Raw genomic sequence first — 27,500 nt, 5'->3', positions numbered from 1 at the left:
TTCTACAACATCTGTTATGATGGTTTAACCCAGTAAATACCACGTGTAAATATTTTGTACATTGTTACTTTACTGTACTGGTAAATTAAAAATGGTTTTTACTTGATGACTTTGCTGTTTATATAAGCTGTCCTAATTAAATATTTGCAGGAATTTAATAATGAAATTCCTATTCAATTATCCAACTTAATGCAACGCTGCCCTATGTCATGCATACATTAACACATTCTGCTTAGGCCATGCTCCATAATCATCAATTTAATGCTTTCAACAAATGAATTCAGAACAGCCAACGGAATTTAAATAACCTAAATGAAAACTTGTATATTGTGCCTAAATATGATAAAAGAATTCATAATCAAACAATATATTTAAACTTTACTTACATAATAGGTTCTAATGAAATTAAAAACAAGATAATAACTGAAGTAAAATCAACTTTCAATAAAGGATCAAAATAATTAATTATCAAAAAGTAATTTTTTATCCAATTCTATTCCACCTTCTCTGATCATGGAATCTTTACAATCCGTCTTTACCTTTTTCTAAACCACTACATTAATCACAGAGAACGAGACAGGCTGAAAAAATATTCTTTGTATCAAAGGAAGAATGTTTCCACGTATCTATAGAAGGAAAAAACAAATGAATAATTTCAATGATTTACAAAAAAAAAAAAAATTTTTGGTCTGAGGCAAGAATGGGGATAGGTGTTTTTTGCTAATTTGGGTATGGTGAATTCAAATTTATAAATAGTTTTTCTCTATCACTCCTAGTTTTCTGGCTTTTAAATAGTCTCATTTTAGTATAAACAGAGAATATATGTGCACATTTCAAGAGTTGCAGCAGCTTGTAACAGATAAAACAGGATAGATAAAGAACCCTGTTTGAATCAATATACATGGATGACACAATTACACAATTCATAGTACCACAGACAATCTAAAGTGTGTTTTCTTAAGCCCCCCTGACACTTGCACGCATTTGTTGCACGCATTGGCACGCATTGTGGCGTGAACTGGTGTGAACTTGACGTGAACGGTGCGTGGCATGCGTGCCGATGCGTGCCATGCGTGCCGAGAATTTTGAAATGTTCAAAATTTTTGGAAAACATTGTCACGCCAAAATTGGCGTGAACTTGTCGTGAACGATGCGGGAACTGGAGTGAACTGGAGTGAACAGTGCGGGACGATGCGGGAGGATGCGTGCCAGTGCGTGGCAATTAAATCAATGGATTTATCCCTACTTCCTCATAATCATCAAAGAAAAAATCTGTATAATGACAATATATTCTTTCACCTCTCCCCTTTCCTTATTTAATTGATAGAGAGAGAGAGAGAGAGAGAGAGAGAGAGAGAGAGAGAGAGAGAGAGAGAGAATAAGCTTCAATATTTTGATGTATCATACACTAGGGAACATAAAAACTGATAGCTCTCTCTCTCTCTCTCTCTCTCTCTCTCTCTCTCTCTCTTGGTATTATTATCAGCAAGGATTTGAAGTTCACCAAACAGAGCATAAAAGCTGAAAAGAAAGCACAAAACATAATAGGTTACATAAAGAGACAATTCAAATACAGAGATATAGACACTGTAGGCCTACTACAGCTGTAGGCCTATACAGATACACCATCAAAAAAATACATTTCAAATTCATCTATTCCGCTCTTTTATAATATATTAAAAACTTTTCCTTTATTTTCCTACACAATCTACAACTTTACCCTTTGAGTAAGTCTATCAGCAAAATTGTTATTCACACTTTCACTAACATAGGCCTAGGCGTGAATCTAAAGAATTTGTACTTGATTTTTCACTAACTTTTACCCCCTGCACTCTTTTATCCCTCGGGGAGAGAGAGAGAAGGAGAGAGAGAGAGAGAGAGAGAGAGAGAGAGAGAGAGAGAGAGAGAGAGAGAGAGAGAGAGAGAATTATTGATTTTATAGCACAAAAAGAGGACAGAAGTTCTTTAATCCCTTCATGAGCAGGTGTAATACTTGAGAGAGATATATTTTCTTAATTTTCCTTGTGGTTTATTGAATGTGTATACACACACAAACATATATATATATATATATATATATATATATATATATATATATATATATATATATACATATAAACAAACAGGAAAAGTTACAAAACTGAAAAAAATTCACAACTGCCATTTAAATAAGGGCAACTAGAGAAATTTACCTTGGCGAGAGACTTCAATGCTCACAGGGCACCTAACCAACCTAATATCTTTAGAGATAATATCTTTTCTGCCTCAGTTTCAATGATATTAGTTCACAAACGATACAACAAAACTAATGAATAGAATAGTCATCTTTCAATTAAATTCTAAGATAATGTAAAGTGGGTTCCAAATATCTGATCAGCATATAACTGCCATAAAATATTATTTTTCAGTAAATTATAAAGCTTAAAAATTATTCAAACCAGCTAATTACCTATAATAATAATTAAATAATAAAATATATACTAAATAGAAGTGTAATTGTTACAAATATCTATAAAGATAACCCACCCATTAATACAGGGGATATTAATCAAAGATTAGCACAAGAATACGCTTTTGATAAAAATCATGTAGGAAGCCCCGTCTTTATATATGATTTGGCCAAGTCGTGAACTGGCGTGAATTGGCGTGAACGATGCGTGAACGATGCGGAAAGATGAGTGAACCTGTCGTGAACGTGGTATGAACTTGTCGTGAACTATGCTTGAACGTGTCGTGAACTTGTCGTGAACAGTGCGGGAACCTCCCAGTGCGCGCCACACGCATTTTGCGTGCCAGTGCGTGCCAGAAATGCATGCAAGTGTCAGGGGGGCTTTAGAAGATCTGGTGTATTTTGCCTCCGGGATATCACGCAGGAGCATCCAGCAGAAGTCTCCCATCATGCCGGGGTTCCATTTGCCTTGACAGTTGCTCTCCATCTTCGTAATGTCTTGGTGGAATCTTTCTCCATGCTCATCATTCACTGCTCCAAGGTTTGGCGGGAAGAAGTTGTGGTGGGAATGGAGAAAAGGAATCTTGAGTGACATTCGGCACCCCATATCCTCGTAAGACTTTAGCAACGTTTCAATACAGGCTTGGTAATCTGGTACGCGTGTGTTACCAAGGAAGCTACTACAGACTGACTTGAATGCTTCCCATGCTCTCAGTTCCTTTAAGTTAAGAACCTTTTCAAAATCAGTATCCTTCAGCACTTCTCGGATCTGAGGTCCGACAAAGATGCCCTCTTTCAGCTAAGCAGCACTAACACCTGGGAACACAGTAGACCAGTGTTGGAAGGCAGCACCATTTTTGTCCAACGCCTTCACGAAATTCTTTATCAAACCAAGCTTGATGTGAAGAGGAAGAAGCACCTTATGTCCACCAGAGGATTCCCCTTGACGCTGTGTTCGTCAGGAACAAAAGCGATTCTAGACCCCTAGTCTTTCTGCTTGTAATGCTGGGATACAGCTCGACTATCCCAGAGACAGAGAAAACAACAGTACTTTGTGAAGCCCGCTTGCATACCCATAAGAATACCAATGACCTTGAGGTCCCCACACAGACTCCATTGGTACTCGCTGTACTTAATAGCTTCTAGAAGAAGCTCCATATTGTCATAGGACTCCTTTAGATGGAAAGAGTGTGCAATGGGAATGCTGGGATATTTTTTCCCGTTGTGCAGAAGCACAGCCTTGAGACTTCGTTTGGAAGAGTCTATGAAAAGACGCCAGTCTGAAGGATTATGTGGTAAACCAAGGAACGTGAACAAGCCAGGTAAGTTTGTACAGTAGCACAACTTGTTTTCCATGTCAAAAGAGGAAGCCAAATCTGCAGAACATGCACTCGAAGAACTAAAGAATGAAATATCTCGAGCTTCACTTGCTGCTATAGATGACGAAGCAGTCTTTGTAGTCGAAACAGACGCCTCTGCTGACGCCGTTGCAGCCTCATTAACACAAGAAGGAAAACCGGTGGCCTTCTTTTCTCGCTCGCTCTCAGAATCGGAGAAACGACAATCGGCAGTGGAATACGAAGCATGTGCTATCGTAGAAGCCATCAAGAAATGGCGACACTTTCTGCTAGGACGTAAATTTAGACTCATAACTGATCAGCAATCGGTGCGTTTCATGTTTAACGCCAAGAACCATGGCAAAATCAAGAATGAAAAAATAATGCGGTGGAGGCTGGAACTGAGTTGTTTCAACTTCGACATCACATAGAGACCTGAATCAAAGAACCAAGTAGCAGACGCTCTCTCTCATGCCTCGGGATGTGTGGCTTCACTTACCTGTACTCAAGGAGACGAGCTAACTCAGCTTCACGAGCACCTGTGCCATCCAGGAATCAGAAGGATGACCCACATCATAAGACAGAGAAACTTACCCTTTACCATTGAAGAAGCTCGGACTGTCATACGTAAATGTCAAACCTGTGCTAAGATCAAACCTAAGTTCTCCAAAGAAAAAGGAACATTGATAAAAGCTACCAGGCCATTGGAGCGTCTGGCTATCGATTTCAAAGGTCCGATGACGTCCACCACAAAGAACAGATACATTCTCAACATAATCGACGAGTACAGCAGATTTCCGTTCGCCTTTGCAACAAAAGACACCTCAGCGAGTGCCACCATTAAATGTTTGTCTACTCTCTTTTCAGTTTGGGGCCTGCCCGAGTACATTCATTCAGACAGGGGACCTGCTTTCGTGTCGTCAGAGTAGCAAAAGTTCCTTCATGACCGTGGAGTGGCTACAAGCTACTTGTCTGCGTATAACCCCCGTGGCAATGGCCAGATCGAGCAAGCCAATGGAACTTTGTGGCGCACCGTAAGGTTAGCTCTCGTTTCTCTCTCCCTCCCTATAGAAATGTGGGAGGCTATCCTGGATCAAGCATTACACAGCATGAGGTCCCTTCTGTTTGTCGCTACGAACCAAACACCTCATGAGTGCATGTTCCTGCACCCCAGGAAAGCAACACACGGGCAGGCGGCTCCATCGTGGATGACAGAAAATGAACAAGCTCTTCTAAAGAAAACGGTTAGGAAATCCAAGTACGAACCTGAGGTCGAGGAAGTTAGACTCCTGCATGTCAACCCACAATGGGTTCGTGTTGCGCACCAAGACGGCAAGGAATCCACTGTGTCGACTCGTCACCTAGCTCCTGCAGCTAAAGTATTCAGTCCAAACGCCTGTCACGATAAAGGGAGCCGTCATATCTTCAACATACAAGAGAATGGTTAGACTCCCATCAATCAAGGTTCCACCCTTCCCCCTGGAGACCCCAGCCAGAGAACGGAAAGAAGTCAAGTGGATACAAAACAAGACCAGGGGAGGGAGCCCGCAACCGAACCGCAACAAACCACAGAACCGCCCACCCCAGGAAAGGCACCGTCGAAAGGAACACCCACAGAAACGCCAACCTCAGAGGCGCCTCAACGCACAAGTCGCACTAGGCGCCCTCCAGGCTATCTCTCAGATTTTGTCCTAGATGAGTGGGAGTAGTATGGGTGGTAAGTGTCCTTATGTCAATGTGTTCATTATGAATTAGTAGTTATAAGGCCCATTGTAACCAATGTGTTTTTTATGTGAGATGAGCCCAGTTATCAAATAAAATTAGTACTCATGAGTTTTGTAATATGAATATGAAATTTGTAGTGCCAATAAGGTGAGCCTTGTAATGCAAATGCGATGTAAGAATAATTACAGTTGGTGTGAAATCAGTGAATTCATGTTTTGTTATGATGCGGATGTGTACTGTACTGTATGTTCTTCTTCTCAGTGGGGGTGAATGTAGTGTGAATTGGTAACTGTGACTGCTGGTGTTTGTATGCTTGCTTAGCAACATTGAGTCCCTAACACTGTACCGGCTTGGCCAACACCTTGCCACAACTTTAAGCCGAATAAAGCCAACCCACCTTTCTCCTTTGGAGTCCTGCAGGACAAACTTCGGTTTTGGGAACCGTGCAGATAGGGGATAATATGGCAGATCCTATATGATAAGGTTTACCATATCAAAAGTTACGCCATTAAAGTTTCAAGATAAAACGCGGGAAAATAGAATGCTGATAAGGGATTTCAAAACTACACACGGGGAAAATTTAAGTGTCGGTTTCATCAATCAAAAGCCGATATGAACATTGTAAAGGTTAATGTTTTTAATATATGGTGCTGAAGAGTTTTGTAAAGTTCATTTTTTTTCCTATAATACGGTGAAAGTTTTCTTGAATGCTTTAAAAAATTACATTGCAATATCTGCATTTTGGTTATCATTCTTCTTCACATTAAATTCTTGTGAAGAAGCAAAATTTGTTGTCTGATAATTTATCTTTTGACCAATTCATAAAAATTTTATCCTTTGGACATATATATATATATATATATATATATATATATATATATATATATATATATATATATATATATATATATATATATATATGAGTATATACATACGCACTTACACACACACAGATATATATATATATATATATATATATATATATATATATATATATATATATATATATATATATATATACAGTATATACACAAGAATGTGATTAGTATACTATGATTTATATAATTGTCAATGTCTAACCATTTTCTAAAATGGATGTAGGTGATAGAAAACGACTCACTCGTATTTATACGATTTCAATACATACATACATGAATGTATGTGAATATATCTATATACAGTATGTACCTGTATATAAGTATGTGATAAGTAGATTAAAATAATAGTAGGGTAAAATTTTTGGGGGGTGAAATCACAACACAACAATTAGGGTATTAAGGAAAACGAAAATTAAAGTTGCTCATGTTAATATTAATAATTGATTTATTTAGCTGATTTGTATATATATGCATATATATACATATATATATATATATATATATATATATATATATATATATATATATATATATATATATATGTATGTACATATATATATATATGTATATATATATATATATATATATATATATATATATATATATGTATATATATGTATATATATATATACGTATATATATTATATGTATATATATAATAATTTTAAATATGAGAGAGAGAGAGAGAGAGAGAGAGAGAGAGAGAGAGAGAGAGAGAGAGAGAGAGAGAGAGAGAGAGAGAGAGAGAGAGAGGTCCTTTTTAAGTCGTATTGCACACTTACTGTATCCCTTATGATGATGATGATTATTATTGTTATTATTATTATTATTATTACCATTATTATTATTATTATTATCTTTATTGTTATTATTATTATTATTATTATTATTATTATTATTATTATTATTATTATTGTTATTATTATTATTATTATTATTAGCTAAGATATTACCATAGTTTGAAAAGCAGGATGGTATAAGCCCAAGGGCTCCAACAGGGTAAAATAGCCCAGTGAAGAGAGGAAATAAGGAAATAAATAAACTATATGAGAAGAAATTAATAAAGAACATAAAATATCTTAAGATGGATGACAACATTAAAATAGATCCTCATTTACATAATGAAGAAAATCTGATGTTGTTTGTCACCTTGCTTGTAATTTCTCTTTATCATAACTGGAGAAATCTATATCAATATGATGAGAGAATGATGTATTCATGTGGTAATGAATTATAAGGGAGCCTCGAATCGCCGAAATTATGGGGCAATTTCTCTCTCTCTCTCTCTCTCTCTCTCTCTCTCTCTCTCTCTCTCTCTCTCTCTCTCTCTCTCTCTCTCTCTCTCTCTCTCTTTATGGGGTTCATTCTATCATATTTTTTAATATTTTTATTATAACAAATATTCATTGATATTCATTCTGAAATAATTTTTCATTGATATTCATCCTGAAATAAGTATTATTCATCTCAGGAACAATCAACGTAGTAATACCATTATACAGATTCATTCATAATGAGATATTTTAATGAAAAGGCAATATCTGTATTCCTGGATATTTCCATCTTTTAGCCGATATTATGGAACAATCTCCCTGCAGCTTTTTTATATTCGGATCTCTCTCTCTCTCTCTCTCTCTCTCTCTCTCTCTCTCTCTCTCTCTCTCTCTCTCTCTCTCTCTCTCATATGGTAGACCAGGTTCATTCAGACCTATTTCTCTTACATCATGCATCTGTAAAAAAAATTTTAAAGAATCATATCAAACGGGATGATGCATACTATTAAACGTAAATTGTCATTTAAACTATATGGCTTCATGCCAGGTAAAAGTACACAGCATTGTATTCATAGAGTTTTGTTAAGAATAAAAAAGAGGTTTACAGTGTTTATTAATATCAAGGGAGCTTTTGATAAAGCTAATCCAATTGCCATTTTAGCTGAATTATCTGTCATTACTTCTGGTAGCAGTATTAGGATAATTGAGGATTATTTTAGAGATCGATACAGTAGAGTATATTTTGAAGTGATTTACTCCAAGTGGGAAAAGATGGAACTAGGTACACCTCAAGGTGGACTCCTATCACCCATGCTCTTTAATATTTTAATGAATGTTATTGGTTCTATGAAGACAAGAGGTATTATAATAATTATTTATGCAGATGATATAGTAATACAAGGAGTCATACAAAGCTGTAAAATTAACACTCAAGAAAATAAAAAAAAATTGTAATTCACTAGGGTTATTTATATCCCCAGAAAAAAAATACTAAGTAAGAGAAATAAAGAAAAACAGATTATTGAACTACCAGGTAAAATAATAGAAGAGGTAGATACATATGAATATGTGGAGGTTATTGTTGGACAGTGCAATCATAGGAATGATGAAGTAACCAGACTAAAACTAAAAAGTCAATCAAGATTAGCCTTATTGAGAAAGGTTGCAATGGGAAGTGTTGGGTCTTTTGTCCCAGTTCTCGGGACCCTTTATATATCTATGATAAGATCAATAATTGACTACAGTGCAAGTAATCTAATTACTCTTAGTAGACAAAAAGGCAATCTCTCGAGGTTCTCCAAAATGAAGCAATGAGGATAATTTTTGGGTGCCCCAGAACGGCTAAAATTGAAACTATTAGGCACGAAATAAGATTACCAACTCTTGCTCAAAAAATCAAAGTAATAGCTACAAATCAGATTGTAAATTCTCTCAATACAGCTGATGATGGTATTTTTAAGCAGGCCATAATGAATCCGAAGGGGAAAGATAATCGTAATAAGTGGTCAAACAGTGCTAGAGAACTCTTGAGTACTATTAATGTAAGTGATTATTTGGATAACAATAAGTATGTTGTACCAGAATTACCGCCTTGGGATTTTCCAGAAATTAATATATATTTTTTTGATCTTACATATAGGATAATGTGCCTATTGAGATGCTGAGGCAAGACTTCCTCAGGAGGTTCAGTGCCCTTCCACATAGTGCTAGTGTCCTATACACAGATGGTTCTTTGCAGGAGAATGGACGAGCTGGAGCAGGAGTTGCTCTCTATCATGATGGTATATTACAGGAATCATGTTCTCTCGCAATCAGGGCAAACAATCATTGTTCCAATATACAAGCAAAACTCCTAGGAATCGCAGCCGCACTTACTATTGTGAAAAATGATAGTATGTCGGCTTTGTAGTCTATTGTGTCCGAGTCATCCGGAAGTAATAAGTTAGTAAACATAATTCGAATACTTTTATGTAAATTTGAAAAGAAAAATAGGATTGTCCATTTTATTTGGACCCCATCTCATTGTAACTTGACGGGGAATGATCAAGCAGATTTATTAGCAAAGCAAGGCTGTTGTAAAGAAAATGTTGACTACAATTTCCCACTGTCATATGAATGTTTGAAAAATAAAATGGAAAAACAACGTCATCGAGATATAGAATATCTAAACGGAGTATACCTGGAAAGTGCCTCGTTCCGCAATTATATGGATATCACTAAGAGGTCAGAGCCAGATTACATAGAGTGGTTTACACACTAGAAAACACCAAACAAGATATAGCAGATTGCGTTTTTATTATTATTATTATTATTAATTGCTAAGCCACAACCCTAGTGGGAAAACCAGAATGCTATAAGCCCAGGGGTTCCAACAGGGAAAATAGCCCAGGGAGGAAAGGAAACAAGGTAAAATAAAATATTTTAAAGAACAGTAACATTAAAATAAACATCTCATATAAACTATAAAAAACTAACAAAACAAGAGGTAGAGAAATAAGATAGAATGGAGTGTCCAAGTATACCGTCAAGCAAGAGAACTCGAACTCAAGACAGTGGAAGACCATGGTACAGGTTATGGCACTACCCAAGACTAGGGAACAATAGTTTGATTTTGGAGTGTCCTACTCGTAGAAGAGCTGCTTATCATAGCTAAAGAGTCCCTTCTACCCTTACAAAGAGGAAAGTGGCCAGTGAGCAATCACAGTGCAGTAACCCCTTGGGTGAAGAAGAAATGTTTGGTAATCTCAGTGCTGTCAGGTGTAAGAGGACAGAGGAAAATATGTAAAGAATAGGCCAGATTATTCGGTGTATGTGAGTAGGCAAAGGGAAAATGAACTGTAATCCAATGTATTACTGTCTGGCCAGTCAAAGGACCCCGAACTCTCTAGCGGTAGTATCTCAACGGGTGGCTGGTGCCCTGGCCAACCTACTACCGTTTAGGATATAAGTATTTGTAGGAAGTGACAAATGATAGAAATTCCAACATATGAAACTGTCGTTTGTGTAAGTTTTCTGATGGGCACAGGTTACATCATTATATTAAAGAATGCAATGAAATTGGACGTTTTAGAAGAGAAATTAAAACTTTGTCCTTCCATGTTATTCTCGGCCATTTCTTGGATCCTAGGGTGTTTTTGGAAGTTAAGAAAGGTTACCCGACTTTTGCAAATGCTTCCTAGCTTGCCATATTATTATTATTAATATTATTATTATTATTATTATTATCATTATTATTGTTGTTATTATTTGTCTTTAAGTAAAGGGGATAATATTAATTAAGTCAAACTTTCCGATGGAAGCCTGCTAGGGGGTGCGCCATTTGTGTTCTGCTGTATGTTTGCATGTATATGGATTGTATGTATGTATGATATTGAACACAATAAACTTGTTAAATAGAAAATCTCTCTCTCTCTCTCTCTCTCTCTCTCTCTCTCTCTCTCTCTCTCTCTCTCTCTCTCTGGGGTGTTCATTCTATTATATTTTTTAATATTTTCATTATAAAAGTATTATTATTTATTGATATTTATTTTGAAATAATTATTCAATTGTATTCATCCTGAAATATTATTCATCTTAAAAACAATCAACGAAGTAATACTATTGTATGAATACATTCATAATCAGATATTTTAATGAAAAGACAATATTTGCATTCCCGGCTATATCTATCCATTTTATATTTTTTTTTATAATATCCTTTTATTAGATTCAGCCCGCTACGATGGCTTTTGAAAATGGGGTTCATTCTTTGTCTCTTCCCGACACCGAGAACCTAATACATTTCCTTTATTACCTTCCAATAATCAAATATTGTATAATTGTATGGATTATTGTATATTTAATCGTTTGATGCATAATCTTCCTCCTAGCTATTTTTTTTTATTTAGTTTATGAATATTTCATTTATATTTTTATCGAGTTCATTCAGATTTAAATCGATAAATGATTTTTACATATTTTAGACAAGTTTATCAATGAATATTTTACATATTTTATTCAATGAATTTAGTTTATGCACTTTACAACTAAATTTGAAAAAACTAATTTATACAAGTCTATAAAACATTTATACTTTACCTATATTTTTTCTATTTTCTATATATATTTCCCTACGGATAAATTCATATAGAAAAAAACTATGAAGCGGAAGAAATAATAAAAAGATCATAAAATCAATGGTCTGGAATAAAGAGATTTCACTCAAACTTTTCCAGTCTTGAGAGTATTTCTCTCTCTCTCTCTCTCTCTCTCTCTCTCTCTCTCTCTCTCTCTCTCTCTCTCTCTCTCTCTCTCTCTGGCTGAATATAAAGCAAAAATGGGAATGTTATTCAGACACTTTAAAACAAGAAAAGCTGAACACATGATTATGCTTTACAAAACTTATTTACATAGTACACTCGAGTACTGCAATGAGATATGGTACCCACATTACCAAAAGAATATTGCACAAATAGAGAGTGTACAAAGGTCCTATACTGCTAGAATAGAAGAAGTTAAGGACCTTGACTACTGGGAAAGACTGCAATTTTTAAAACTATACAGTCTAGAAAGGAGAAGAGAACGCTACATAATACAAGCATGGAAGCAAATAGAAGGAATTACTGAAAACATCATGGAGCTAAAAATATCAGAAAGAGCAAGCCGAGGTAGATTAATAGTGCCAAAAAATATACCATGAAAACTAAGGAAGGCGCACAGAACATTAATCCACTACGCACCAGCATCGATAATGCAGAGACTATTTAATGTGCTGCCAGCTCATCTAAGAAACATATCAGGAGTGAGCGTAGATGTGTTTAAGAATAAGCTCAATAAATACCTAAGATGCATCCCAGACCATCCAAGACTGGAAGATGCAAAATACACCGGAAGATGCATTAGCAACTCTCTGGTGGATATACGAGGTGCCTCACACTGAGGGACCTGGGGGAACACAAACATAAAATAAGGCAATAAGGCTCTCTCTCTCTCTCTCTCTCTCTCTCTCTCTCTCTCTCTCTCTCTCTCTCTCTCTCTCTCTCTCCTGTAAATGCAGTTATATATATATATATATATATATATATATATATATATATATATATATATATATATATATATATATATATTTATATATATATATATATATATATATATATACGTGTGTGTGTATGTATATATACGTATTCTGTATATGTATATATAGATATGTATGGTATGTATGTATGTATGCAAATATATAAAAAAAAATATTTTATTCATACCTTTAACAGTAATAATAATTCACAGTTTACTTCAATTAACTTAAGGTTATTGACGATAGAGGCAACTTTAAAACCAATACTAAAGGACTTAAAAGGGATTTATTTGATAACCAGGAATAATCCATTAAAGTGATTTGATTGTAAATCCAATCGTGCAGTGAAGTTTATCGGATAATCCATTCAGGTCAACGTGTTCAGAGATAGCTTATGTTATTACATAAGTCGGAGTTATCAAAGGGTGTTAAAAATGATTACAAGTAAGTCTACAGTACATATCCGTAAGGATTGTATATTTTACCCTTTCTGTTTGGGGATACCTTAACGCGCTGAAAGGGTTTAGGGATCGCCATGATCAGCAAATCTGTACTAGTCAGGGTCACTCATATTAAGGTGTTTTGCTGTGAGCGATCAGACGAAAGTATCCCACCATCACCAATCCGCACTAGCCAGCGTGTTGATGAAATCTGGTTAAACCCCAGACATAAATTGACATGTCTGTCTTTATCCTGCAGTGGACTAGAAATGGCTGCATTTGTTGGTATTGTATATTTTAAGTATTTATCCCAATTGTGAAGCTAATAAAGAATTTTAAAGCCCTTTGTACACTTTTAGTAAATAGAAGTGTTTGATAGAACCATTGCATTATTTAAATTGCTCCCCCCCCCTCTCTCTCTCTCTCTCTCCTCTCTCTCTCTCTCTCTCTCTCTCTCTCTCTCTCTCTCTCTCTCTCTCTCTGTCCAAAAAATAAGATTTCAGTTCAAAAGTCTGCGGTCTGATTAGTGAAGTCCAAATAAAGAAATTTGCTGTGACTAATGTTTTAAAGCGTTAAGTCATAATACCGTTGCACTTACTCAATAATCTCAAATACAACACAACAAAAACAACAACAATAAATGCACCCGTTTTTAGTCCGCTGCTGGACAAGGTCCTCAAACATGTCCTTAATCATGCCCAGTGTTTGGTCATTTTATCATCACGCTCTCCTTTGTGATTTGGTGGCAGTGGAGACTTTAACCTGATCGCTCACAGCAAACCAACTTAGTATAAGCTGCCCTGGGGAAATATAATGAAACGTAATTGATTCATTTATTTTTATAATATGGCGTCACGATATTCCTGAACAATATTACTACATTATCTCCTTTTATGGTTGAGGTAGCCTATTGAAAAGGTCCTTGTCTAGCGATCTGCTGGACTATGGTTCGAGACCCGCTGAAGGTCGATAGTTGTTGGCAGTATCTGCATCCTCGCATCCTCACATGCTAATGAGCTAAGGGTAGGGCAATTGGGTGAGCCTATAGGTCATAGCTTTGGTGCAGAGAAGGCTTGGACACCGGTCATATACAGATATGGGTAGTCTCTATTGCATTGTCCTTCTAGTGCATTGTCATGTCTCTGCCATTCATGAGCAACCTTTAAACCTTTAGAGAGCCATAGTCTGAATTGCTTTACTGTATTGTCTAATTCTCTTTGGCCTATCAATCTTTGTCCTTTGTCAGTGTGATGTGCTTTGAAAGTTTTCCTTGGTAGCTTCAAAGAACAAATCTATCACATGATACAGGGTAATATTGTTTTTTCTTTTTGTCGTATCTCAATTTCATAGCTTGGGTGCTGTATCATTTATTTGAGAACCATTTCTGCGATAAAATTCTTAGGCAATTGTGCAAATATCAATTTTGTGTATTTCGTTTTTTTATGAAGTAGCACTCTAAAATGTTCATTTGAATTAAATTATTACATTAAAATGTACCTACATTTATTCATAAAGACAAGACTGTACAGTATGATATAAAGGCAATAACATAGACACTGACCATATATTATTATTATTATTATTATTATTATTATTATTACTTGCTAAGCTACAACCCTAGTTGGAAAAGCAGGATGCTATATGCCCAAGAGCTCCAACAGGGAAACTAGCCTAGTGAGGAAAGGAAAGAAAGAAAAACTATTAGAGAAGTTTAAGAGCAATAATAAGATTATAATAAATCTTTCAAATATAAACAATAAAAAATAGCGCTCAAACCGCCTCTCCACCCAAGGTAGGACCTGGGAGGGCCAAGCAATCGCTGCTGATGACTCAGTAGGTAGATCTATAAGCCTCCCCATCCTTAGCTCACAAGTTTGGGGAGATGGAAGACAGTAAAAGAAACTATCGAGATTGTGCAGGTCTCGAACCCCCGTACACCATATCGCCATGCAGGGACGTTTCCAATAGGCCATCACAATCACATACAAACATATAGAAGTAAATATAAGGTCAATTTCTTATCACCAGTACAAAAGGTTACCAATTTCTCCATCGAAACAACATCGTTTTCATGAAATAACAAATGAAAGTGGCGAAGTAACTCTGAACTCATCCCTTAGAAACTCATCTGAGAGGCCAGGAATATTTTTGCACAGATGATATTCATGAGAGATTACAATTTAAGGAACCATCTCGTGGTTTTACTTGTTTAAAAATACTTTGGTTTTTATGGTATTCAAAATTGATACATGTTTTATGCGATACTATTTTCCTATGAACACTACTGTACATAAAGAATTGTTTGTCTTTATCGAGTAACGTGAAATATGAAGCTACCTGAAGTAACATTTTGAAGGGAGGAAAATCCTTTATATATCTGTCAAGATGAAGCCATCAGCTGCGGTACTCACATTTTTTTCCATAAAGTATCAATTTCCACTTTTGATTCCCAATATTTATGTCTGGATGTACACACACACACACACACACACACACACACACACATATATATATATATATATATGTGTGTGTGTGTGTGTGTATATATATATATTGCTCGCCCTCGCTACAAATGTTTGCTGAGACATATATATATATATATATATATATATATATATATATATATATATATATATATATATATATATATATGGTGGTAGGACAATTGCGTATACTGGACATTTGCGTCCCGGACATTTGCGTCCCGGAAAATTGCGTCCCCGGACTTATTCGTCCCGGCAATTTGCGTACCTGTACTTGTTTGTAGTGACCAGGTAATATTTGTTAGAAGATATGGAAGTGACTTTCTGTGTATCTGTATGTCTGAATGCATGCATATATGTATGTAAGTATGTATGTATTTTATCGCTCGATTACAGAACTATTAATTACTGTAAATAGGATATATGGCATAAAACTTCTGAAGTACAGAACTGAAAATTACTGTACTTATCTATCATTTTACTTTGTATTTACGTAGACGTTTAGAAAACAATTCCTGATTTCTCTAGAAGCAGAAGAGACTTTTTATTCACGGCAGTTTAACCTCAGTTGTCGGAGTCGGCACACGTTTCAACCAACTTTCTCCATTTAATCGTGCAATGTTCATGACCGAACAGCTGATGACTTGCCGAGGTCTAATACTAGTTTAGGAGGGTGGCCTAACGCAATACAGAATTCTATAACATGTCCTCACCCCTCCATTTAGAAAGTAATTGACGCACTAAAGAAAGAAAAAGCTGTGGCGGAGAAAAAGAAAGTCAACTATCTCTCTTACGAGAATTCCTCATAACATGCATAAGTTTTATGTATGAGCTTAAAAGTATCTATCGTAAGTCATTATTAGAAAAATATGACCTAATCTTTTTAGACTTACAGATTATTTATAATGTGTACATATATATAAAAAATTCCATTTTGTAAATTTTTAAAGATAATGAAACGTGCAAATGAAATATTGATTTCTATATATATGTCCTTTCGTGTCCAGTATGGCTAAAGGTATGAAGTAAGAATCAAAATTATTTGAAGCCATTAAAAAATATGCATATTCTGGGTGGATAAAGTTATAAATAAAATTACCGTGTAAAAGTATAGAGTAAAGGTAAAGATAAAAAGCTTTGTAGAACCAGTCAAAAACATCTACAGGTACGCAAATATCCGGGGACACAATTGTCCGGGGATGCAATTGCCCAGGACACAACTGTCCGGGACGCAAACGTCCAGTACGCAAATGTCCTAAAACACACACACACACAGACACACACACCCACACACACACACACACACACACACATATATATATATATATATATATATATATATATATATATATATATATATATATATATATATATATATATATATATATCTTCATCAGCCGTTGCTAGTCCACTGGAGGACAAGGCCTCAGTCACTCCGACACACCTCTGTTTTTATGTTGACCAGGCTGACATGAGTCTTTTTATAGTTTATATATGATATATCTGTTTTTGACGTTGTTAATAGTTTATATAGGACATATCTGTTTTGACGTTGTTACTGTTTTCAGAATGATTTGTTGTTAATTTATTCTCCTCATTTATTTATTTCATTATTTCCTTTCCTCAGTGGGCTATTTTTCCCTATTGGAGCCCTTGGGCTTATAGCAGCTTGCTTTTCCAACTAGGGTTGTAGCTTGGCTGGTAATGATAATACTAATAATGTTTTTATACCCGTAAATATTCTTAGCTTGTCAATCCATGTATTATATATATATATATGTATATATATATATATATATATATATATATATATATATATATACATACATACATATATATATATATATATATATATATATATATATATATATATATATGTATGTATGATTGATAAGAACATATTGATGATAGGATGTGTTGGATTGTTATTTACAAGAAAAATATAGGTATATCCACGCAATACTTTAGTGCACTTATAGAAAATAGGAATTAGATCGACGTGTGGGCGATTATTTTGTGGTTATTTCAATAATCTAATTAATCTCTGAATTTAGTTTTACTTTGCTCGAGGCAAGAGAAACTTTCCTTGTGGATCACAATATAAAGTTTAGATTTTGCAATTTAACGTTAGATCATCGCATAGCAAACGAGATTTATGAGACGTAGGTGTCCAGCCGAAGTAGCACCGAATGCGCTTTAGTTGCATGAACATTTTACAAATAATCGAAAGTATTATTTATGAATCGGTAAAGCAGCATAGAGAAATGTCAATATAAGGCTTCAAACTATTATTTGGTGTATTTCGTACCTTATGGCTTACCTGTTTTGTATTGGAATTTTATTTTGCAGTGATGAGGTTACTTAGATACAATCTTTCATGATTCCCATGAATTTTAAACGCCCTCCCCATCGCCTCGACCTATCAGCATTAAGCATTGGTGAGTGAGTTTGTCAGTGGCCAATGGGGAGACAGTTTACATGAAAGCAGCCAATCAGTGACGTTGAATTGTTCTCTCGGCCAATCAAGCTGTTCCTCTCAACTCTAGTTAGGTACTAGAAAAAATGCTGCCGCTCTATTTGGTGTGTACGGTTACCGTGTTTGTTTACACTTTGCACGAATCAAAGTCTTGAGTGTCTACTTTTCTAGGAGTGTTTTTACAATATCTTCACATATTATTTGTGTTTCTATTACTAAACGGTTGTCTTTTGCATCAGTTTGTTAGTGATGAGTAACCTAAAGGTAAAAGAATCCAGTGTTTTGCTAACATCATCTCCTACGCTTATCGACACAAACGGCCTCGGCCCTCAAGTGTATTGCTATATCATGCCGAAATTCCAGTGGTGAGTGCGTAGCAGACGAAGAAAAATGAAAATGGCATAACCTCAAGATGTCGCCATGACAGGAATCAATGTGAAAAAATATGTGAGTAAAAGGACAAGAATACATTGAAACTGTGAACCAGAACCTAAATCATGATGGGCACTTCAAGGAGGGAACCACACTTAGGTGGCACGTTACAGGAAAGGAATCAACAGTTTCTGGTAGATTTAAGAACAGAGCACTTCCTTATACTGTATATCTACTGAAGAGGCCCTCTATATTATTACGATCATGCGCCAGCAACTTCCACTTCCATATCCAACGACACTTATAGGTGGGAATCCTTTTAGTTCCTAAGAAAAGCGTTTTTAGAAGAGAGAATTGGAATTAAGCTTTGTTACGGGAAACGAATCTGATGGTGAGTACAGATTATAATTTCCTGTGGATTGTATTAGTTAGTGACTTAAGTATCATTGATATTAATTATATGCGTTTAATGGGCCATAAGAAAGTGTATCAATGAATTTTCGTGGTCTAATTTTTTCGTATTTCAGAGTATACAAGCATGAGCATATAGTTCTGTTAAGGTTTTGATAAACATGTTCATCACATTAAATAACCAGACTACTGTTTGAGTTTATATAGATTAAATCTGGAATTATTATTTTATAGAATTGTAAACCATTTCATGATATGGAACTATATTTTTTCCATGAAAGTATAGAAGAAACTTTAAATCAGTAGACTGTTGCATGCAACAAAAATTGTTTTGGAGGCGGGGTTGGTTGTGCAATATACAAGTAAAAATTTAGAGGTATTGAGATTACTGTATATTTCCATTAAACTAAGAAACGTGATAATTATGCATATTTTATACGTTCAGTTTTATCTTATGATACTTTAAATGTAGATCACTTCAGCGTAAGGTGTAATCTTATTTTTCTCATGAAACAGTAATTTCGGTCGATATATATATATATATATATATATATATATGGCTAACGGTATGTCTGATCATTTTTTGGTGGAAGGAAAATTAGTTGTTGCAAAAGAGTGGGGGAATAGAGTAGGTGGATGTAAAAGGGAGATAGTGCGGGTTGAAGAGCTAATAAAACCTGGGGTAAAAAGTAAATATCAGGAAAGGTGGAAAATGACATATGACGAAGTGAAAGTAAGAGAAACTGGCAATTTAGAGGAGGAGTGGAAGTTAGTAAAATAAAATTTTGTTGGGATTGCAAGTGATGTGTGTGGCAAGAAGGTTGTTGGAGCCAGCATGAGGAAGGGCAGTGAATGGTGGAATGAAGGAGTGAAGGTAAAAGTGGAAGAGAAAAAGAGGGCTTTTGAAGAATGGCTGCAGAGTAATAGTATAGATAAGTATGAAAAATATAAAGAGAAAAATGTGGAAGTAAAGCACAAGGTACGTGAGGCAATGAGGGCAGCTGACCTGAGGTGGGTTCAGGGATTGGGTCATTCATATGAAGAGAATAAGAAGAAGTTTTGGAAAGAAGTAAAGAGAGTAAGGAAGGCTGGCTCAAGAATTGAAGAGACAGTGAAAGATGGAAATGGAAGGTTGTTAAAAGGAGAGGAGGCAAGGAAAAGATGGGCGGAATATTTTGAAAGTTTACTGAATGTTGAGGATAATAGGGAGGCATATATAATTGCTGTTGCAGGTGTTGAGGTGCCAGTGATGGGAGATGAGAATGAGAGAGATTACAATAGATGAAGTGAGGAGAGCACTAGATGAAACGAGAGTAGGAAAAGTATCTGGTATGGATGGTGTGAGAGCTGAGATGTTGAAGGAAGGGGGTGTGACTGTATGTTGCGTTTATGGATCTGGAGAAAGCGTATGATAGAGTTGATAGGGAAGCAATGTGGAATGTGATGAGGTTGTATGGAGTTTGTGGAAGGTTGTTGCAAGCAGTGAAAAGTATCTACAAAGGTAGTAAAGCATGTGTTAGGATAGGAAATGAAGTGAGTGATTGGTTTCCCGTGAGAGTGGGGCTGAGACAGGGATGTGTGATGTCGCCGTGGTTGTTTAACTTGTATGTTGATGGAGTGGTGAGAGAGGTGAATGCTCGAATGCTTGGACAAGGATTAAAAATGGGAGACGAGAATGACCTTGAATGGGAGGTAAATCAGTAGTTGTTTGCGGATGATACTGTACTGGTTGCAGACACAGAAGAGAAGCTTGGCCGATTAGTGACAGAATTTGGAAGAGTGTGTGAGAGAAGGAAGTTGAGTTAATGTGGGTAAGAGTAAGGTTATGAGATGTACGAGAAGGGAAGGTGGTGCAAGGTTGAATGTCATGTTGAATGGAGAGTTACTTGAGGAGGTGGATCAGTTTAAGTAATTGGGGTCTGTTGTTGCAGCAAATGGTGGAGTGGAAGCAGATGTACGTCAGAGAGTCAATGAAGGTTGCAAAGTGTTGGGGGCAGTTAAGGGAGTAGTAAAAAATAGAGGGTTGGGCATGAATGTAAAGAGAGTTCTATATGGGAAAGTGATTGTACCAACTGTGATGTATGGATCGGAGTTGTGGGGAATGAAAGTGATGGAGAGGCTGAAATTGAATGTGTTTGAGATGAAGTGTCTAAGGAGTATGTCTGGTGTATCTTGAGTAGATAGGGTTAGGAACGAAGTGGTGAGGGTGAGAACGGGTGTAAGAAATAAGTTAGCAGCTAGAGTGGATATGAATGTGTTGAGGTGGTTTGGCCATGTTGAGAGAATGGAAAATGGCTGTCTGCTAAAGAAGGTGATGAATGCAAGAGTTGATGGGAGAAGTACAAGAGGAAGGCCAAGGTTTGGGTGGATGGATGGAGTGAAGGAAGCTCTGGGTGATAGGAGGATAGATGTGAGAGAGGCAAGAGAGCGTGCTAGAAATAGGAATGAATGGCGAGCGATTGTGATGCAGTTCCGGTAGGCCCTGCTGCTTCCTCCGATGCCTTAGATTAGATGACCGCGGAGGTAGCAGCAGTAGGGGATTCAGCATTATGAAGCTTCATCTGTGGTGGATAATGTGGGAGGGTGGGCTGTGGCACCCTAGCAGTACCAGCTGAACTCGGTTGAGTCCCTTGTTAGGCTGGGAGGAACGTAGAGAGTAGAGGTCCCCTATTTTGCTTTGTTTCATTTGTTGATGTCGGCTACCCCCCAAAATTGGGGGAAGTGCCTTGGTATATATATATATATATATATATATATTTCATAACTGTGACGATCTTTTACAATCAATGTTCCCAGACTGTACTATCCCGTACTTAGTACTAATGTATGCAGTTAATGCTAACAGCCTTGCTTTCTTTATCCATCATTAAGCTCAATACCTCACTGTATTCTAAAAGGTTTGTTGTCCAAAACTATGGCCAGATTGTGGAATGACCGATCTACCCAATCTGGTGGTTGAATAGGTTGGACTTTAGAAGTTCAAATTAATTGCAAATGTTTTAATGTTGAATAGGTTGACATAAGTATATACGACTGATCTGTTTTAGAATAGTTAATGTTTTCAATATTTATGTGATTATTTTAGAGATATATTTTAGATATAGCTTATTCGATATTCCTTTATTCCTGCATTACCGGTAGGACTTGTAGCATCCTGCTTTTCTGTTTATGGACGGAGGTTGGCTTGTAATGTGTGTTTGTTTGTGTATGTATACATACACACACACTCACACACACACACACACACACACATATATATATATATATATATATACATATAGCTATGAAAGGATAAATATGGCTTAAGTACTATCTCCAACCAAGTCTTTTCACTTTTCCTTTCGTGGCTATAATACATAATGCCTATCACGTGTTAGTTGTCGTAATTTCTACACACACACACACACACACACACACACACACCACTCCCTTATTTTATCCCAACCGTTGAAGCCATGATCATTAGAAATGCATTTTCTAATATACTTTTAGTGTACGAAAACCTTTATATATCGAAATAATCTTAGTTATGGCATAATATTCCAACATACTTCCCTTATAGACAGACATGAAAGCCATTTAACCGTTTGGGAAATCCCGGTAGGTTTGTGATCATTATGTTCAGTGCCCTTGATCTCCCAGACATACACTCTCTCTCTCTCTCTCTCTCTCTCTCTCTCTCTCTCTCTCTCTCTCTCTGTGTTTGTGTGTACTACCACGGTGGCTCTGAGGATGATATTCCGAAGGGGCTCTGCCCGTAATGGCACTAAATGGCACAGGTATACCACAAGGCACAAGTGGGTTGATTTGAAAGTGTGTGTGTGTGGGGGGGGGGGGGCGGTTGTTAGAGCGACGCTCGCTCGGGGAATGAATGTCAAACAAACACTTGTTCCTAATGCATTTGGGTCGGAGGCATCGAAGATCGCTTGAGTCTGTTATATATCTTGAGGGAAAGCTTACTTAGGGAAAGAAAAGAAAAGGTTATTCGAGCCACGTGTCGGCCTAGACAACCGGTTACTTGTTTGGTTGGTCGAAGGTGTTGGCACAGGACACAAATTTCTTTGTTTTATTGTATAATCCTAGTTAAAATTAGGTCGTTATTTTCACTCTATCTCGCCACAGAAAAAAATAATTATCTATAGTTTTTAGCCAATCTCTCTCTCTCTCTCTCTCTCTCTCTCTCTCTCTCTCTCAAATCTGTTAATATTGAATTACGAAATACCTGAAAAAGTAATTTTCTGTAGTTATTTAGCCAATCTCTCTCTCTCTCTCTCTCTCTCTCTCTCTCTCTCTCTCTCGCGTTTTGTGTATTATGAATTCCCATATGAAAATGAACTATATTGTTATTTTGTCCAAACTCTCTCTCTCTCTCTCTCTCTCTCTCTCTCTCTTACTTGTTCGGTTGGTCGGTGTTAGCTCAGCTCAGGCCACACATGTGTTTATGTTGTATTGAAAAATCCCAGTTAAAATTAAGTCTTTATCTTTCTCTCTCTCTCTCTCTCTCTCTCTCTCTCTCTCTCTTATGGTGCATTTATGAAATCCTATGTGAAAATTAACTATATCGCCATTCTCTCGCTCTCTCTCTCTCTCTCTCTCTCTCTCTCTCTCTCTCTCTCTCCATGATGACTGTAATCTGGAAAAATCTCCATGGGTTAATCAAATCAGTAAATATGAAGCATAGGAAATAAAAAGTATATGCATACAACGGTCGTTCTTTTTAAACACATTTTTATCATTATTGTGGAATAAAATAATTTTCCTTTTTATTTTGTAGGTTTAGGAAGTTATCTATTTCCGTGTTCAATTGCTACATTTTAGTAGCATAGGGAGTACTAACTTAGAGTGCTATTTCGTAACGTAATCTCCAAATTAGTTTTATTTGATAATAATTTAATTATGTTACCCTTCATCTGTTGTAATGTAAAACTACTCTGCAACATCCTTCAAATCGTGCAAAGTATTGAACCAAAAAAAAAAATAAAAACAAAAAATCAAAAACACCAAGAACACCGTTAGTCTACATTAAACAATAAAAAGTTAAGAGCTGGGTAACATGTTCACGTAATTGTTGGCGGTTGGTCAAATTATCATACTTTAATATGATATTTCCCAGCGGGTTTCACTCTGTTTCTTTAATTTTTGCATGTTTTCATTCTTATTAGCTTATTATAATCAGTGATATAATTATGGATCTCTTTACTTTATATTTCTAAATTCCAAAGAAGTTACCCACCGAATATGTTCATGGATAGTTGAAGATATTTTAACTTTGTTTCTTGATATCAAATATTGTTAAAAAGATTACTCTTGCTTTCTGTATAGCTTAGTGTATATACAATTATTATATTTTGTTTAATTTGATAATACCGAAGTATATTGTACATTTGATTATCTCGATAGCATTAATCGCTGTTGTCTAATATCTAACCAAATTGTACCCCAGCCGTCAAAAATCACACAGATTGTGGTTTCCTAGTAAAGGCCGATTCACACGTGCTGTTTTCTTTCCGACAGGCTGGCCAGTGGCTAACTGCCCTCGAAATGTTGTACATTCACACGAGGCGTTCCCTTTCCGTTAAATCCGCGAGCGGTTTTCATTGTTTACTTACGTGAGGATCGAGTAAATTACGATAATTTTGACACTATAAGATGTTGGTTGATAACTGTATCGATAAAACAAGTTATGCAACTTTATTATACTTTATGCACCATGCTGAGAATATTAAAATTATTATAAATTCACCTGTTTTATTGAATGCATCTCCAGTCATTTTGCATATTTTTTTTTATTTATGTAAATTATTTCTATACATCTTGTTTGCCAAACATCTCATACCCTTGAAGAAGTTCAATTAACATCTCGTACATGGTGTCAACAACAAACTAACTCTAATTTTTATGACTCTACTATGAGGAAAAGTCGAGGTTTTAGGCCGTCCGAGTTGGCCTGACGGGTCGTGTGAACAGTTGCATTTGAATACACGTGTATTCAAATGCAACTGTTCCCACGACCCGTTAGGCTGACGGCGGCCCTGGGTCGTCAGCCGTTTGAGTCGGCTTGGCTTCATTTCCAAGAAACCTCCGCCGGTTTGATGGCCGTTAGCCATCCGTCCCAACCAACGTGTTGATGATGTTTCATGTGAACGAGGACCTGTATCGTGCCCGTTCGTTTCGTGACCTACAACCTCGATTTTTCCTCATAGTATAGTCATAAAAATTAGAGTTAGTTTGTTATTGACACCATGTATGAGAGTTTAATTGAACTTGTTCAAGGGTATGAGGAGATGTTTGACATGGCAAACAAGATGTATAGAAACAATTTACATAAAGAAACGATATGGAAAATGACTGGAGATGCATTTAATAAAACAGGTGAATTTATCTTGATTTTAATATTCTTGGCAGAGTGCATAAAGAATAATGAAGATGCATAACTTATTTTATCAACACATTTATCAACCAACATCTTATAGTGTCAAAATTATCGTAATTTACTCGATCCTCACGTGACAGAGTCTAAAGGCCCGGTCACACCATCCGAACGTTGCTGGAGCGTTCCTTGAACGGTAGGGAGGTGGACCAAACCCTCGAAATTTAATATAACGTTTTTACGTTCAGTCTTTATTAGGCTGCTGAACGTAGCAAATCCTCGCATATTTCCTGAGTTTTATTACACCCCTATTATGGAAGTTGCTAATTTATGCAATAAGGGTATTGGTATACAGGATGTCGAAAAGCTTAGCGGAGTGATATTACAGTCACCAACCTGTAAAAGATAATAACAAAGTAGGGTAAAAATTACGGTTGCTGTATCTTAATTAAAATAATATACGGTTTTTTTTAACAGTTTATTAAGAAAAAAAAAAGCGACAAACTTTTCGACATCCTGTATACCAATACCCTTATTGCATAAATTAGCAACTTCCATAATAGAGGTGTAAGAAAACTCAAGAAATATGCTAGGATTTGGTACGTTCAGCAGCCTAATAAATACCGAACGTAAAAACGTTAAATTAAATTTTCGAGGGTTTGGTCCACCTCCCTACCGTTCAAGGAACGCTCCGGCAACGTTCGGGCGGTGTGACCGGGCCTTAAGTAAACAATGAAAACCGCGCGCTGGTAAACGGATGCGGAACGCCTACCGGGAAGCCCCGCCTCGAGTATATTACCTTTTCTAGTTTGGAGTCCTTCAGCACAAACTTCGGTTTTAAGAACCGTACAGATAGGGGATATGGCAGATCCTTTATAATAAGGTTTACCATATCAAAAGTTACGCCATTAAAGTTTCAAGATAAGACGCGGGAAAATAGAATGCTGATAAGGGATTTCAAAATTACACACAAGGGAAATTTAAGTGTCGGTTTCATCAATCAAAAGCCGATATGAACATTGTAAAGGTTCATGTTTTTAATATTTTGTGCTGAAGAATTTTATCAACCACTTTTTTTCTTATATCACAGTGAAAGTTTTCTAGAATGCTTTTAAAATTACATTACTTTATCTGCATTTTGGTTATCATTATTTTTCTTCATATTAAATTCTTGTGAAGAAGCAAAATCTTTTGTCTGATAATATATCTTTCGACTTATTCATAAAAATTTTATCCTTTTTAATATATATATACATATATGTATATATATATATACATATATATATATATATATATATATATATATATATATATATATATATATATATATATATATATATATATATATGAGTATATACATACATACATACACACACGCATATATATATATATATATATATATATATATATATATATATGCATGTATACAGTATATTCATAAGAATGTGATGAGTATTGTATGATTTATATAATGGATGTAGGTGAAAGAATATCACTCACTCGTATTTATACGATTTCAATACATACCTACCTGAATGTATGTGAATATATCTATATACAGTATGTACCTTTTTATCTATATATGTATATATATATATATATATATATATATATATATATATATATATATATATATATATATATATATATATATAAAAGTATGTGAGGGTAAGATTTCCATTTTTCTTTATCCATTATTTTCAGGTAGATTAAAATAATATGAGGGTAACATTTTTGTGGGTGAAATCACAGCACCAAAATTAGGGTATTAAGAAAAACGAAAATTAAAGTGGCTCATGTCAATTTTAATAATTTATTTATTTAGCTGATTTATATATATATATATATATGTATATATATATATATATATTTATATACATATATATATATATATATATATATATATATATATATATATATATATATGTATATGAGAAAAAGAGAGAGATAGGTCCATTTTAAGTCATATTGCACACTTACTGTATCTCTTATTATTATTATTATTATTATTATTATTATTATTAATATTATTACTAATATTATTATTATTACTATTATTATTATTATTAGCTAAGTTATTACCATAGTTGGAAAAGCTAGATACTATAAGCCCAAGGGCTCCAACAGGGTAAAATAGCCCAGTGAAGAGAGGAAATAAGGAAATAAATAAACTATATGAGAAGAAATTAATAAAGAACATAAAATATCTTAAGATGGATGACAACATTAAAA

Source organism: Palaemon carinicauda, chromosome 11 (assembly GCF_036898095.1).
Source record: "Palaemon carinicauda isolate YSFRI2023 chromosome 11, ASM3689809v2, whole genome shotgun sequence".
Classification (NCBI taxonomy): domain Eukaryota; kingdom Metazoa; phylum Arthropoda; class Malacostraca; order Decapoda; family Palaemonidae; genus Palaemon; species Palaemon carinicauda.
Note: the sequence above shows the minus strand (reverse complement) of the source record.